The sequence below is a fragment of the Thamnophis sirtalis genome, unplaced genomic scaffold, assembly GCF_051295495.1.
Source record: "Thamnophis sirtalis isolate CommonGarterSnake01/CBP01778 unplaced genomic scaffold, rThaSir2_p1.2 scaffold_2, whole genome shotgun sequence".
Classification (NCBI taxonomy): domain Eukaryota; kingdom Metazoa; phylum Chordata; class Lepidosauria; order Squamata; family Natricidae; genus Thamnophis; species Thamnophis sirtalis.
The window spans coordinates 171,079,191-171,095,119 of record NW_028261382.1 but is presented as its reverse complement, the minus strand read 5'-3'; the positions used below and the strand labels follow the sequence as shown (position 1 = coordinate 171,095,119).

The 15,929-nt window shown below is 41.3% G+C and overlaps 1 long non-coding RNA gene across 1 annotated transcript; it reads right to left on the bottom strand.

Moving 5' to 3' along the window:
* Positions 1-7,611: 7,611 nt before the first annotated feature.
* On the bottom strand, positions 7,612-15,918 carry LOC148049271 (uncharacterized). The gene is made up of 3 exons (XR_015695694.1): positions 15,704-15,918; positions 13,413-13,558; positions 7,612-7,641 (listed from the first exon to the last, which is right to left on the bottom strand). It is a non-coding gene; the product is annotated as an uncharacterized LOC148049271 (long non-coding RNA).
* Between the last annotated feature and the right edge of the window lie 11 nt (positions 15,919-15,929).

Below are 15,929 nucleotides of genomic sequence, written 5' to 3'. Positions count from 1 at the left end.
TTTTGGTGTTTTTTTTGGGGGGGGGGGTAAAGGAAACCCAAATACCAATCACCCACAAGATTTGATGTCTCTTTTCTCTTCTTTTTTTTTGCAATCTGTTTTTTATTTATTTTTAAACATAAAAATTAATAAAAAACAATATTAAAAAAATTCTCATCCATTACATACAGCATGTCGTTTGGTTACAAGTGTTTTTGCATCCATATTCTCAATTACATTTACAATCACAGATTTTTCATCTAATATAACGAAATACCTCACTTTCATGGTACAACGTATATTCAATTACGCTTAATATTTTTTTTCAATAAACCTAATTCCCTTACATTCTTGATTGTCTGTTTAATAACAATGTACCTTTATATAATCACAGATCCCAATATGCAAGAGATTTACCAACCATTTATATTTGTAAAGAGCCGAGGTGGCGCAGTGGTTAAATGCAGCACTGCAGGCTACTGCTAGATCAGCAGTTCAGCGGTTCAAATCTCACCGGCTCACCGGCTCAGGGTTGACTCAGCCTTCCATCCTTCCGAGGTGGGTAAAATGAGGACCCAGATTGTTGGGGGCAATATGCTGACTCTCTGTAAACCGCTTAGAGAGGGCTGAAAGCCCTATGAAGCGGTATATAAGTCTAACTGCTATTGCTATTATTGTAGATCACTGTTTTCAATTATGTATAATTCCACCAATCATCTATCGAGTATGCTTATGTTCATTATTGTCCTTGTACATCATACATTCAAAGATGTTGTTTCTTCATTTTTCAACAAGGTATTCTAAATAGTCACTTCATATATATACCAATTTTTAATTACTTCCTTATTAAAATTATTTATCAACAACAAGATATCTTTATAATATATTCTTAGGGTTATACATTATATCAACAATCCTCTATCAAGTATACATAAAATCATTGTTATCCTTATCCATTTTAAAACAGACCTTTCTCTTGAAGGTCTTTTTGGATGGGTTAGTCAGACAATCGTCCTTTAGTTTATAAGGATTTTTTTAAAAAATTAGTATTACTCTTCTGGGCTCCAGAAGTTCAACCTGACAAGAGTTTTGAGCTGCTTTCTTGAAAGAGCAAGAAAGGTAGCAAGGAGTTATACCTCTGCTTCTTAACATCTACCTGAAACTGCTGGGTGAGGTCAGTTCATGACTCAAGATGCGATATCATCGGTATCAACAGTAAGTTTTCTCCACCCCTGATGGAGCAGATTATTTGGTTGCAATGCTGACTAAGTGCCTGGAGCAGTGGCTGGATTCAAAATTTTTTTACTACCAGTTCTGTGGGCGTGGCTTGGTGGGCATGGCTTGGTGGTCATATTACTGGGTGGACGTGGGCATGGCTGGGTGGGCATCAGTGGTGGGATTCAGCCAGCTCGCACCTATCCGGGAGAACCGGTTGTTAACTTTCCAAGCAGTTCGGAGAACCGGTTGTTGGAAGAAATCTCCTTTTGTTTTTTCCCACTTTACAGGGCTAATCCTGTAAGGAAGGCAGGAAGGAGACATTCTGGTGTTGTTTCTAGTCTAATATTTATTGACCTGCTTACAGAAACTGCCTCTCCGGTTAACCCTTAGTACATTGTCACAGCTAAGGTGAAGCGCCCATCGACGTGAGTGACGTTGAGCTGGCCACGCCCATCCAGTCACATGACCACTGAGCCCTACCTACCCAGCTGGTCATTAGGGTAGAGAACCGGTTGTTAAATTATTTCAATCCCACCACTGGTGGGCATGTGGCTGGGTGGGTGGGTGAGGTAGAGTAGGCAGGGAGAAGCGGGGCCAGCCAGAATTTTTACTACCGGTTTGCCTGACCCACTCAAACTGGTTGAATCCCACCACTGGCCTGGAGGCTGTGAGGGTCTGGATGGAAAGGAACCAACTTCACTTCAACCATGGCAAGATGGGGTAGCTCTGGGTTTTGGCTCTCCATGATAATGGTAATTTGTCATTGTTGACTCTGAACAGAGACGCAATTCCCCAGACTGGGGTGTTGTGCAGTTTAGGAGTCCTCCTGCATTCATAAGTCTCTATGGAGATTCTCAATCATGCAGATCATGCTTGTCCTGAAGGTGCTTTTTCAAAAGGCAGTTGGGCTTTCTTGGGGGTTTCCCCCTCTCTTCAAGAGATTTTGCTTCTCATCCAAGAAGCTTCTCCAGTCCTGGAATCATACCTCCTGCTTGATTAGCAAGTGGCTGCCATGGATCCATCTTATGCAGTGGTGGGATTCAGCCAGTTCGCACCTATTCGGGAGAACCGGTTGGTAACTTTCTAACCAGTTCGGAGAACTGCTTTTTGGAAGAAATCTTTTGTTTTTTCCCACTTTACAGGGCTAATCCTGTAAGGAAGGCAGGAAGGAAACATTCTGGTGTTGTTTCTAGCCTAATCTTTATTGCCCTGCTTACAGAAACTGCCTCTCCGGTTAACCCTTATTACCATTGTAACAACTAAGGCGAAGTGCCCATTGACCTGAGTGACATTGACTTGACCACGCCCACATGATCACATGACCACCGAGTCCCGCCTACCCAGCTGGTCATTAGGGCAGAGAACTGGTTGGTAAATTATTTGAATCTCACCACTGATCTTACGCACCCATTGCATTCTTTATTTTGGACCGGGAGACATTGCTAATTATCACTTAGGCCTTTTGTCACTTCCTCTTTGGGTTACTGCAATGTGTTTTACGTGGGGCTGCCCTTGAAGACCACTCAGAAGCTACAACTGGTCCAGAATACAGCAGTGTGCACAGTATTGGGTGTTCCTCTGCTTGCCCAATTGTATCTCTGTTGGTCAAGCTGCAGTGGCTCCCCGTTTTCTTCTGGGGTTTTTAAAGCCCTACATGGCATAGACCAGGGTTGGGTTCCTGCCAGTTCTAACCTCTTTTATAGAAGAGGTTCCACAAATCTAAAGTGCCGTTTAGAACCGGTTCCAGCTCCCTCTCCACCCCCACCCGTCCGCACATCATCAAGATGAAGAGCGAGAGGAGGAATTCTGGGAGTTGAAGTCCACAAGTCTTAAAGCTGTCAACTTTGAACACACTTGTGGGTTTTTTTTTCTAAAGGGTTAGGGGTGCAAGGGTCTTGTAACGTGACAGCTTTAAGACTTGCGTGCTTCAAATGCCAGAGTTCCTGAGCCAACATTTTGGTTGTTAAGCAAGAGCGCTGTTAAGTGAGTTTCACCACATTTTACAACTTGGCCACGCCCACCCACTCACATGGCTGGCAAGCCACTCCCACCTGGTCACATGGCCAGCAAGCCACTCCCACCCAGTCACATGGCCAGCAAGCAACTCCCACAAAGCAGGCCACACCTACAGAAGAGGTTCTAAAAAATGTTGAAACCCACCACTGGCGTAGACCCTGATTATTTGTGGGACCACCTTTCCCTAAGTATATCTGCCCACCCCACCAGATTATATAGGGCAGGTATGCTCCAGATCCTTTCCCTGCAATCCTGCCACCCATTGGTCTCAGTGTTGATCTATGACTCAGTATTGAACCCATGAATACCTTTATCTTATGGAATACCCTCTCCACCTGCTCAGCAATTTACCTTTTCAGCCTTTCAGAAGGCCATCAAGACCTGGCTTTTTGCCCAAGGGCTGGGACAGAAAAGAACAGGTAGAATGGCATGATAGGAGCTGGCTTGGGGGGGGGGGAGGGGGGGTTCCCAAGCAGAGCCAGATTATTTTTATTGTTTTATGATAATGTTTCATAGTTCAAATTGTTTTAACGATATATTTGCCTGTCTGACCACACAGAGTCCTTTAAATAAATACACAGAAATAGAATAAATGGTGTTCCGTGAACCATACAAACTCCAAATTCCTCTACCTTTGTATTTTATTTATTTTATTTTTTTAAAGATTTTTATTAACAAACATGTAAAATACACACACACAAAAATTAGACGCACACCACATTTACACAATACAACACGAACAGGAACTTCCTGTTCTTTATAATAGCAATCATCAATCGACATCGCTCATCTTATATTATTTCCCCTTCTATTGTATTTCATTTGTATTTCATCATTCTTAACCCTCTTACTTTATCCATAACTATTATTTTTTGAGTTTTGTTATATTCCTTCATTGATTTTTGTTTCTTTCCTCCATCCACCTATACCATTTATCCCATATCTGGTAGAATTCTGATTCTTCCTTTCCCTGGATTTCTTTAGTTAGTTTGTCCATTTCGGCACAGTCCATAATCTTTCTTATTATTTCAGCTTCGCTTGGGATTAATTTGTTTTTCCATTTCTGGGCAAAGGCAATCCTTGCTGCTGTCATTATATGTAGTATTAAATACTGGATTTCTTTTTTGTATTTCGCAGACATAATTCCTAATAAAAAAAAACTTCAGGTTTCCATTATATTTTAACCCCTGTTATTGCCTCCAGCCAATTTTTGATCCTTTTCCAAAAAAATTTAGCCTTTTCACATGTCCACCGTAAATGGTAATATGTTCCATGTATTGATTCGTATTTCCAACATTTTGGGGAGGCATTTGTTAAGATTTTAGCTAACCTTGTTGGTGCCAGGTGCCATCTGTAAAACATTTTGTACTGGTTTTCCTTGTATGCAACTGATAGTGTCATTTTTAAATTTATTCCCCCAAATTTTTTCCATTTGTCTAATTCAATATTATAGCCAAAGTTCTGTGCCCATTTTGTCATTTGTTCTTTCACAATTTCCTCTCCCATTTTATACTTCAGGAGGAATTTATATATTCTCCCTATCATCTTTCTATCTGAGCTTTGAATAATTTTATCCAATTCGTGTGGTTCTGTTTCGATGTCATGAAATTTAGTATCTTTATTGTATTTAGTTTTGATTTGGAGGTAAGTTAGCCAGGCAACTTTCATGTTCTGATCTGCCAATTCTACTTTTTTTCTTTTTAATCTTAGGCAGCAGGTAAGTGCTGAGCTATGCTAGAGCAAAGTCACAGCATGGGGAGAAAGAGCAAGATCCCTTTTCCCTCTCCACTCCCCCAGTCTGAATATGAGCACATGCTCTCCTCCATGCTTGCTATGCTTGCTATGAAGAGCCGAGGTGGCGCAGTGGTTAAATGCAGCACTGCAGGCTACTTCAGCTGACTGCAGTTCAGCAGTTCGGCTGTTCAAATCTCATCAGGCTCAGGGTTGACTCAGCCTTCCATCCTTCCGAGGTGGGTAAAATGAGGACCCGGATTGTTGGGGGCAATATGCTGACTCTAAACCGCTTAGAGAGGGCTGAAAGCCCTATGAAGCGGTATATAAGTCTAACTATTGCTATTGCTATTGCTATTTGCACAAATAGGATCCAGTCTTTTGAACCGGGAATGGGGGCAGAAGGAAACCAAGAACTAAAGCCATGCTTCGAACCTCGGGTTCTCACAACTGTTATTTATTGACGAAGAAACATTTCCTGTTAAAATTAATCGTTCTATATATATATATATCTGCCTTATCTGCTTCTAGAGGTTGAATGCTAAAGGTCTCTCATAATCTCTTCGCCAGCATGATAACCAGCAATCATGTTGCCTGGGAAAAGTGGGGAAGGGATATGTGTGTTCAATGAAGTTCAATTAATCTGTTCAATGAAGTTCAACGAATACTGAAGTCCAGTAAATCTTTGGGATACATTCATGTTTATTTATTTATATAGGTATGGAGCAGTGGTGGGTTTCAAAAATTGTTCGAACCTACTCTGTGGGTGTGGCCTCCTTTGTGGGAGTGGCTTGCTGCCCATGTGACAGGATGGGAGTGGCTTGCCGCCCATGTGACCGGATATGAAGATGCCGACGACACTTGTCAGAACCACCTTAAATTACCTCACACACAGCACTGGCATGCATAAGAATATGATGTAAACTTGTTTTTTAAAAGGCATCTTTGGTTTGCATTAAAACAACTTCAACACACGCAATGTTCTGATTGCACCACAAACGCAGTAGTCATCCTTACCTTTCGCAGAGGCACTGAGTTTTATAAATATGAGCATGATAGTGTGGAATAATCATATCCAAGGACCAGTGGTGGGTTTCAAAATATTTTGGAAGCTCTTCTGTAGGTGTGGCCTGCTTTCTGGGTCCACTGGTGGAACCTCTTCTAACTGGTTCGGTAGATTTGATGAACTGGTTCTACCGAATAGGTGCGAACTGGTAGGAACCCACCTCTAGTATGGAGGAAGCACATGTTCTGTTGTTTCTACATGTCCATTGTTTCTCTGGGTAGGAACAAGGATAGTTTAGAGGAAAGAGTCACAATGTGCCCAAGAAAAAGGCCCTTTAATGATTAATTACTACGAGATCTGTACAATAAGAGCCGAGGTGGCGCAGCGGTTAGGGTGCAGTACTGCAGGCCACTTCAGCTGACTGTGATCTGCAGCTCAGCGGTTCAAATCTCACCAGGCTCAAGGTCGACTCAGCCTTCCATCCTTCCAAGGTGGGTGAAATGAGGACCTGGACTGTGAGGGCAAGTTGCTGACTCAATTTGCTAAAAAAAAAATCTGTAAACCGCTTAGAGAGGGCTGAAAGCCCTATGAAGTGGTATATGTCTAATAACTAAATAACTAAATAACTAAATAACTAAATAACTAAATAACTAAATAACTAAATAACTAAATAACTAAATAACTAAATAACTAAATAACTAAATAACTAAATAACTAAATAACTAAATAACTAAATAACTAAATAACTAAATAACTAAATAACTAAATAACTAAATAACTAACTAACTAAATAACTAACTAACTAACTAAATAACTAACTAAATAACTAACTAACTAACTAACTAAATAAATAAATAACTGAATAACTAAATAACTAAATAACTAAATAACTAAATAACTAAATAACTAAATAACTAAATAACTAAATAACTAAATAACTAAATAACTAAATAACTAAATAACTAAATAACTAAATAACTAAATAAATAAATAAATAAATAAATAAATAAATAAATAATAAATAAATAAATAAATAAATAAATAAATAAATAAATATGTTATATAGCGGAGGTCACCAACTGGTGGTATCTCCTCTGGCATCCTTCAGAAGAGGCAGTGAAGAAGGAACTTTTCCACAGGGAAAATAATGACGGTGGCATTGTGGGAAGGGAACTTCACCAAGACAGTATTAGGTAGACCAGTACAGCCCATAACCAAACTGGAAGTCACTAGAATAACAAAAGCCAACGTACATTCTAAAAGAAACCTCCTGAGAATAATTACCAGGATATCAGGACAATTAGGAATAGCTGCAGAGAAGAAAATAATACAAAAGACCCAAGAAGGGCAGGAAGAAGTCACCCTTAAGCAAAGGAAAAGGTCAGAGTGGCAACAAAGACTGATTAGCTCAGGGCAGAAATGTAAAAATGGGAAATACAGTAGAAGACACTTGGGCTCATCCCAGCTCCAGGGGAAGTACTTTAGGGCAGAGGAATAACAAATGCAAGACAGGATTAGGACCATTAGCAAAGGCCCACACAAAAAGTGGTAAAACAATAGTACAAAGAAAACAAAAGGACTTCAAAGAGGAAAATGGTATAAAAAATGTACACTTACTGTATGTCGCTGTCAGCTCACCCAGGAACGCTGATCTACACCACCTGATCTACACCACCGTAGGCCTGGCCTTCCTGAAACAATAAAGACAACTTGCTTTCAAACGCAGCTTGCTTCCATCCTAAATTCATTCACTCAGCCGGGGAACGTTCTCCCAGCTGGAAAATCCGGACCCGCGGAGTTAAAACCCTTTTCCGTTTTAACAGCATCATTATTACATTCTGTTATGTTGTGCCTCCTATCCTGACTCTTTTTTCAGATGAGCTTAGTTCCTAGTTACATCGTATCCATGTCATTCCCCCCTCACCCCCTGCAATTTGGGATTGCTTTATTCTGGATAATTTCTTGACTTCGCCTCTAGCCTACAATCCTGGTTTTCCTAAAGATCGCTCATTATAGTATGAGCTCTGACGCTGCATATCTTTCTGTAAGCCTTTCAAAATAGGAAAAGTCAGGAAGCAGGCGGAGGTGATCCAGGAATGCTCTTTAGTGCTTCTAAATCTACTAAGAGCCGAGGTGGCGCAGTGGTTAGGGTGCAGTACTGCAGGCCACTTCAGCTGACTGTTATCTGCAGTTCAGCGGTTCAAATCTCACTGGCTCAGGGTTGACTCAGCCTTCCATCCTTCCGAGGTGGGTAAAATGAGGACCCGGATTGTTGTTGGGAGCAATATGCTGACTCTGTAAACCGCTTAGAGAGGGCTGAAAGCCCTATGAAGCAGTATATAAGTCTAAGTGCTATTGCTATTGCTATTCTCTCTACTCTATCTTAAGGGAAACAAAATTAAGGTAGGGTTATTTCTCTCCCATACCTACAATTCAAATGCCCGTTCCTCAACTTCTCTCATCCCAATCAATGGCCGAGTTTCCTAAACGTAATGGACACAAGCGTGAACCTATCCAATGAGGAAATGTTAATGTGGAACACAAAGTATAGCCAGTTGAAATCCACAGGCCACCTGGGACTGCCCAGAACACCTGGCTCTGTTAGTCTGCCAAGAACTGAGCCAGTGGTGGGATTCAGCCGGTTCGTACCTATTTGGGGAGAACCGGTTGTTAACTTCCTAAGCAGTCCGGAGAACCGGTTTTAATGGAAGACATCTCCTTTTGGGTTTTTGTTTTCCACTTTACAGGGCTAATCCTGTAAGGAAGGCAGGAAGGAAACATTCTGGTGTTGTTTCTAGCCTCATCTTTATTGCCCTGCTTACCGAAACCGCCTCTCCGGTTAACCCTTGTTACATTGTCACACCTCAGGCAAAACACCCTTCGACATGAATGATGTTGAATTGGCCATGCCCACGCAGTCACATGACCACCAAGCCCTGCCTACCTTCCTAGTCATTAGGGCAGAGAACCGGTTGTTAAATTATTTGAATCCCACCACTGGACTGGGCCTTTGTTATAAACAACTTCTGCTTGCAGCTATTTTTGAATGTTAAGCGTCACCAGCTTAGTATTGCGTTGGGATTTTCCCCCCACTTCCCCCTTTACTTACAATCCTAGAATTTCCAAGCAGTCCTCTATTCAAGTACCCATCCGGGCTGTGGTTCAACTTCACTGCTATTATCAGCTAATCTGCCAATATCAGCTAAGGGTTGCTAGTTGCAAAAGCAAAGGCTTTGTTGTGGCCCACCAGCTCCCAGCAGAGCTGGCAGCAGACTCTGACAATGAGAAGGTTGGGGAGGAATCTGGGCCAGTTCTGGAGTCTGGGGAAGACTCTGATGGATGCTCTGCATCCGATGCAGAGATAGAGCCAGGGCTGTCTGAGATTTCCCAGCCACTGGAGAGGCAGCTGCCTTTGGAGGTTGAGATAAATGAGGAAGAAGAACAGCTGGGACCTGTTCCAGATGCACGTATGCACAGAGCAGTTAGAAGAGGAGAACAACGGAGGACAAGGAGACGACTCAGTAAGCAAAGCACATATGGACAATGAATGGCCCCTCCCTGGCTGAGGAGTAAATAGAAGGAAAAGAGAGTGGTTGTCGTAGGAGACAACGGTTCGTATTTCTGAAGATTTTGCTCATTGTGCTTCATCCCACAAAGACTGCTTGCCGGAACTTAATTTTCAGCCTTTTGGCTGGGAGCTCACAGCCTGGTAATTATTGCAAGGAATTGATAAGGGCTGTTACTGCAGTTAACTTCTTGAAGGACTATTGCCTGGACTTTTCAGTGGGTGAATGTAATTAGTTCACAAGAAGTAAATAAAGAGGGTTTTTTCATGACAAAGAGTCTGTTTCTTCCTTCTGCTAAGGCTGGGTCAGAACAGGCTTAGCAGTGGAACAGATCCAAGAAAAAGAGATATTGTGTGGAAATAGTTTCACTGAAGTAAAATATTTGTTCATGTGTCAAAAGCATATGCTTTCCAAAGATCAGAAAGATACACAGAGAAATCACAAAGGCATGGTCCTTGGCAGTGCAGACTGACTGAACCAGTTTTTTTCTGAGTTTTATCCTGGAAGACAATTTCTCATATACCAATTGTGTGTGTTTATATCTGGGTCCAAACCAGTGGTGGGTTTCAAAAATTGTTCGAACCTACTCTGTGGGTGTGGCCTCCTTTGTGGGAGTGGCTTGCCACCCATGTGACCAGATGGGAGTGGTTTGCCGCCCATGTGACCGGATATGAAATTATGAATTAGTACTCAGGTCGGTCCAAGTAGCTAATCAGAAACTCTGGCATTGAAGCATGCAAGTCTTAAAGCTGTCAAGTTACAAGATCCTTGCACCTCTAACCCTTTAGGGAAAAAAATTAGGGGTCTACAAACCTGACAGCTTTAAGACTTGTGGACTTCAACTCCCAGATTCAGAGAATAGATGGAGGTGCGGTCAGTCCGAGGTGGTATTTACCGGTTCTCCGAACCACTCAAAATTTCTGCTACCGGTTCTCCAGAACTGGTCAGAACCTGCTGAAAATCACTTCTGTAGGTTACCCATCACTTTTGCTAATTCAGTTTTACCCACTACAAGAACGGAAGCTCATTCCTTTATTTATGAGCAGGATGATATTCTAAGAATCACAGACTCAATCCAGCTGCAGGTTTCAGGTTGGAGAACCCTGAGGCCGAGGAAAGAATGAATGAGTTGTCATATCTTGTTCATCTCTTCTTTCAAAGTGAAGGTGCTGAAGCATGGACATTTTTTTCCTATTATTCCTGCCCAACCCTCCACCATCGAAACCAAGCCAACGTGAGATTAGTTAATTATTCACAGTAGATGGCTAATTATTATTTTCTAGTAACACAAATGTATGGCTACTAGCTACCTATTTCAATTATTTAAGTAACAAAATACAACTGATTGTCCTCTTTTAACTCAGCATACTTCTTAAATTCACTAAAGAATGAAGGCCCCTTTTATTCCACCTATTTGCATAACCAACTTAGTTTAATGGATTTTAACCTTTTCTTAAAAGTATGATCGGCAAACATTATCAAGTAAGTCAACATCATAAATCCATGATGCACAGAGAAAAATGATATTGAAAATACAAAAAAAAAAAAAACCTAAAAAATAAGTAAAGAAAGAAGCATTACTCACATACAAATTTACAATATATCTAAACATTCACTGCTTTAAAAATAAATTGTATAAACTATTAAAACTGGATAGAATTGTTGTTCCTGCCTTTGCTGATTCATTATTTTAACTTCGTTTTTTTTTAATGTAAAAATTGGAGATGTTATTAATACACATACCAATTGTTACATTCCAATTTGGGACAATTTTATTTTAAATGCTAAAATTAAATAGATAATAAATTCTTTACTTTATTGGTGCTATAAATAAATCATTCTTTATAAATTCCTTTATTCCCTGGATGTATAAATAAACTTTTCTTTAGTAGTGGTATTTATTGTTATTGTTATCCCATTTATATTATTTGCTTGGAATTTTTTTCCCTCAAACTTGACCTAATCTTGCTTTGTTGCTTCACTGAATAATAATATAGGATTAAAATGCCAATTGAAATAAAATTATGTAGTCCCATCCAATTGGAAGCTAAGAATCACTAAGTTTTGGTACAATATTACAATTTGTTGCAAAAAGAATGAAAATGTTTTAGATATCCTTATTTAGTCTATCCTAGATGGAATTTTTATGTCTACCTAAATAAAAAGTATCATATGTCCATTTGTTGCAGGATTCACTATTGCCCATGAATCTACACATCCAAAGTTATGCACTCAATTCTGAAATCTTTTAAACATTCTGGTCTGAGGTTTTAATGTATCAGTCCCCTACAATTATACAATTCTTGTGTTTTTTCCCCTATTAATATTTTTTAGATATTCAACCTGACCCTAAATAGGATCATATATGGATGCTGGAACTAATGTTTTGTGATCAAATTTCCCATCTATAAATATATATTTACCTAGCCAATCTTTTAGAATCTTTTCAAACTTGAAATCTTCATCAGTTTTGGGGGGAAAATGGCTACTTCCCTTAATTATTAGATCCTCTTAGTAAAACTGCTTGTCAAAATAGCTATCATTCAACCTAGCTGTTGTTGATCTATATAAGTCAGAGGTGGGTTCCTACCAGTTCGCACCAGTTCGGTAGAACCGGTTCGTCAAATCTACCGAACAGGTTAGAAGAGGTTCCACCAGTGGACCCGGAAAGCAAGCCACACCTACAGAAGAGGTTCCAAAAATTTTTGAAACCCACCACTGATATAAGTATAATCTTTATTGTCATTATACAACAAAATAGGTTGTATTTAAGTACAATGACAATAAAGATTATACTTATAGACTGGCCCAGTTTTCCCCAATGGGCACAAAATATCTGCTGGGGCTATTAAGAAAGTGGAGTTTGCTTTTTTTAAAAAAAAACATGTTTCTCCATTTCTCTTTTTGGGAAATATAATATTCTGCCTTTTTTATATTTCTCAAAATATTTCATTCTTCTAGGAGGGGGTGGGTGCTAACTTTCTACAGTTTGAATCAACAATCCGGACAAAATATATCTAGTTTTCAGCATATTCCTACGGCAGTTAATCTGTGATCACGTTCAATTTACTTTATTGCTTTCAAATCAGCGCTCAGATCCTTAATCTTAGAAATAAGGTTTTTAAAAAAGTCCAACTGGTTATGTCACTTTCCTCTAATGCTACTTTAATCCTTAAATTGTTTCGCCTGTTGTGATCCCATACACAAGATCGGCCACCTCAGCCTTAATTTTAGAGAGATTCTTTTAAGGCTTATCTCTAGAACATGGTCTGCGGCCTATATATCATTACCTATAATCTGTAGAGAATTACCATAAGCTTCGCTGGCTAACTGAGCTGAGTCTATTTGATGTGACCTTTCCTTAAACGGTTTCTTCACTTGCTCAGGCCACCAAAGTCTTTTCACTTATTTTCCCCCAGCATGTTTAATCCCATTCCTCCTTCAGTTCTTTTTCAAGTTGTTTTATTGGCGGCTGAATTAAGTCCATCTCAGGTATCTGCCTGTGGGCAGTGCTTTTAAATTTTTCTTTCTTCTCTCCGTGGCATGTTTCTCTTCCTCAAACCGCCTTCCAAATAAACTTGGATCCTCCTTCCCTTAACATCCCTTAATTTAGTTTCCCATACCCAACAAAGTCAACTGGTATAAATTTTTAAAATGTAGCAAGCGATACGAGGGTATGTGCCTCGTTTTGAATTTATTTATTTTATAACGCATCTTGGAGGTGGCAATCCTTTGATGTACAGTGCGTACATCATGAGAAGGGTACTCCACTCCTCTACTCACAATCCCTTATCCCACCACCAGGCTCAAAATTTTGGGCTTGGACAACCTGGAACAGCGCCGCCTACGGGCTGACCTAAGCATAGTGCACAAAATTGTCTGTTGCAATGTCCTACCTGATAACAACTACTTCAGCTCCAGCACGGTGATGAAAGAAATGTCCTTCTGGGTTCGGCTCCAAGTGGGGCAAAAAGACACTGGAGACATGGAGGCTGCTTGGAAAGATGGTTTTAATGGTGGACAGGACCACATGGCTTGAGTCCTGAACAGAAAAGGGGATCACATGCTTCAATGTTGGTGGAGAAGAAGAGAAGGGCTGAGGGAGGGGCTTGCTAGGCTTTTTATAACCTGTTCAGTCCTATCTCTCTGTTTCCTGTTCCTGTGTGAGAAATGTATTCTGATTGGTTGTCAGACTCCCATGGGGCCATGCAGGGGCAACTCTCTAGGCTGCATTCTGAATCCAGGTTTAGTTGAGTTCTCAGATACCATGTGGCAAGTTGGGTAAAGGGCCAATATTGTCATGCCTTAATCCCATCCCCCTTGGAGCTGAAGTGGAGAAGCCTTTATTATGTAAAGTGGACTACCTTGGCCTTCTTAATGGCCCATTGACAAAGTGGGGATGGGCAGGAAGCTACAGGCAGCTATTCTGTCTTTTAAAACATGTTCCTTTCTTTTCACATCCAGAGAAATATTCTGCCTTTTCAATATTTTCTAGGATATTTCATTTTTCTGGGAGAGGGCTGGGTGATAACTTCCTACAATGGGCAAATAATACACGGGCAAAATAATTGATACAAAACTCAAGGTAAACCGCTCCAAATTCAATTGCAGAAAATAGGACTTCAGCAACAGAGCGGTCAATGCCTGTAACGCTCTACCTGACTCCATTGTTACAGTCTCAAACCCTCACAGCTTCAATCTCCAACTGTCTACCATGGACCTCACCCCATTCTTAAGAGGTCCTTAAAGCGGGCATGCATAAGCGCGCCAGCGTGCCCACCATCCCTGCCCTACTGTCCCCATTTATTTGCATTTACTTGCTTTGTTCAGGTTTCTGTTCATATTTATACTTGTTACCTTGTACATGTTAGACAAATAAATAAATAAATAAATAAATAAATAAATAAATAAATAAATAAAGTTAATAGCAATAGCAGTTAGACTTATATACCGCTTCATAGAGCTTTCAGCCCTCTCTAAGCGGTTTACAGAGTCAGCATATCGCCCTCAACAACAATCCGGGTCCTCATTTTACCCACCTCGGAAGGATGGAAGGCTGAGTCAACCCTGAGCCGGTGAGATTTGAACAGCCGAACTGCTGAACTAGCAGTCAGCTGAAGTGGCCTGCAGTACTGCACTCTACCCACTGCGCCACCTCGGCTCTAATCTAAGTCTGGAGGGAGGAGCAGACAGCACAACGCGCCATCTTCTTCGCTGCCCAAACACGCCCCCTGGCCAGGGTCAATCCCATTCGTGGGTCCATTCCAGAGGTGGGTTCCTGCCAGTTCTAACCTCTTCTATAGAAGAGGTTCCACAAATCCACAGTGCTGTTTAGAACCGGTTCCAGCTCCCTCCCCCCCACCCGTCCGTACATCATCAAGATGAAGAGCGAGAGGAGGAATTCTGGGAGTTGAAGTCCACAAGTCTTAAAGCTGTCAAGTTTGAACACCCCTGGGGTTTTTTTTTCTAAAGGGTTAGGGGTGCAAGGGTCTTGTAACTTGACAGCTTTAAGACTTGCACACTTCAATGCCAGAGTTCCTGAGCCAACGTGACTGGAGGAGGAATTCTGGGAGTTGAAGTCCACAAGTCTTAAAGCTGTCAACATTGAACACCCCTGGGGTTTTTTTTCTAAAGGGTTAGGGGTGCAAGGGTCTTGTAACCTGACAGCTTTAAGACTTGCACACTTCAATGCCAGAGTTCCTGAGCCAACATGACTGGAGGAGGAATTCTGGGAGTTGAAGTCCACAAGTCTTAAAGCTGTCAAGTTTGAACACCCCTGGGTTTTTTTTTTTTCTAGAGGTTTAGGGATGCAAGGATCTTGTAACTAGACAGCTTTAAGACTTGCACGCTTCAATGCCAGAGTTCCTGAGCCAACATGACTGGAGGAGGAATTCTGGGAGTTGAAGTCCACAAGTCTTAAAGCTGTCAACGTTGAACACCCCTGGGGTTTTTTTTTCTAAAGGGTTAGGGATGCAAGGATCTTGTAACTTGACAGCTTTAAGACTTGCCTGCTTCAAATGCCAGAGATTCTGAGCCAACATTTTGGTTGCTAAACAAGAGCGTTGTTAAGTGAGTCTCACCACATTTTACAAGTTGGCCACGCCCACCCAGTCACATGGCTGGCAAGCCACCCCCACAAAGCAAGCCACACCTACAGAAGAGGTTCTAAAAATTTTTTGAAACCCACCACTGGTCCATTCAGACGCTCTTTGAACTAGTTCAAAGACAAAGCTGGACTAGTTCGAGACTGAAATTCCCCCGTCTGGGCGGGAAGCCAAAGCGGCCAGCTTCAGCAGCGCAACGGTCTCAACGGAGCCGAGGTCCAACCTGTGCCGAGAAACGGCCGTGGGACCGCTCTACCTGCTGACCCCGCCTCCGACTCCGCCCCGTTCGGTGGAAAAGCGGGGCGCGCC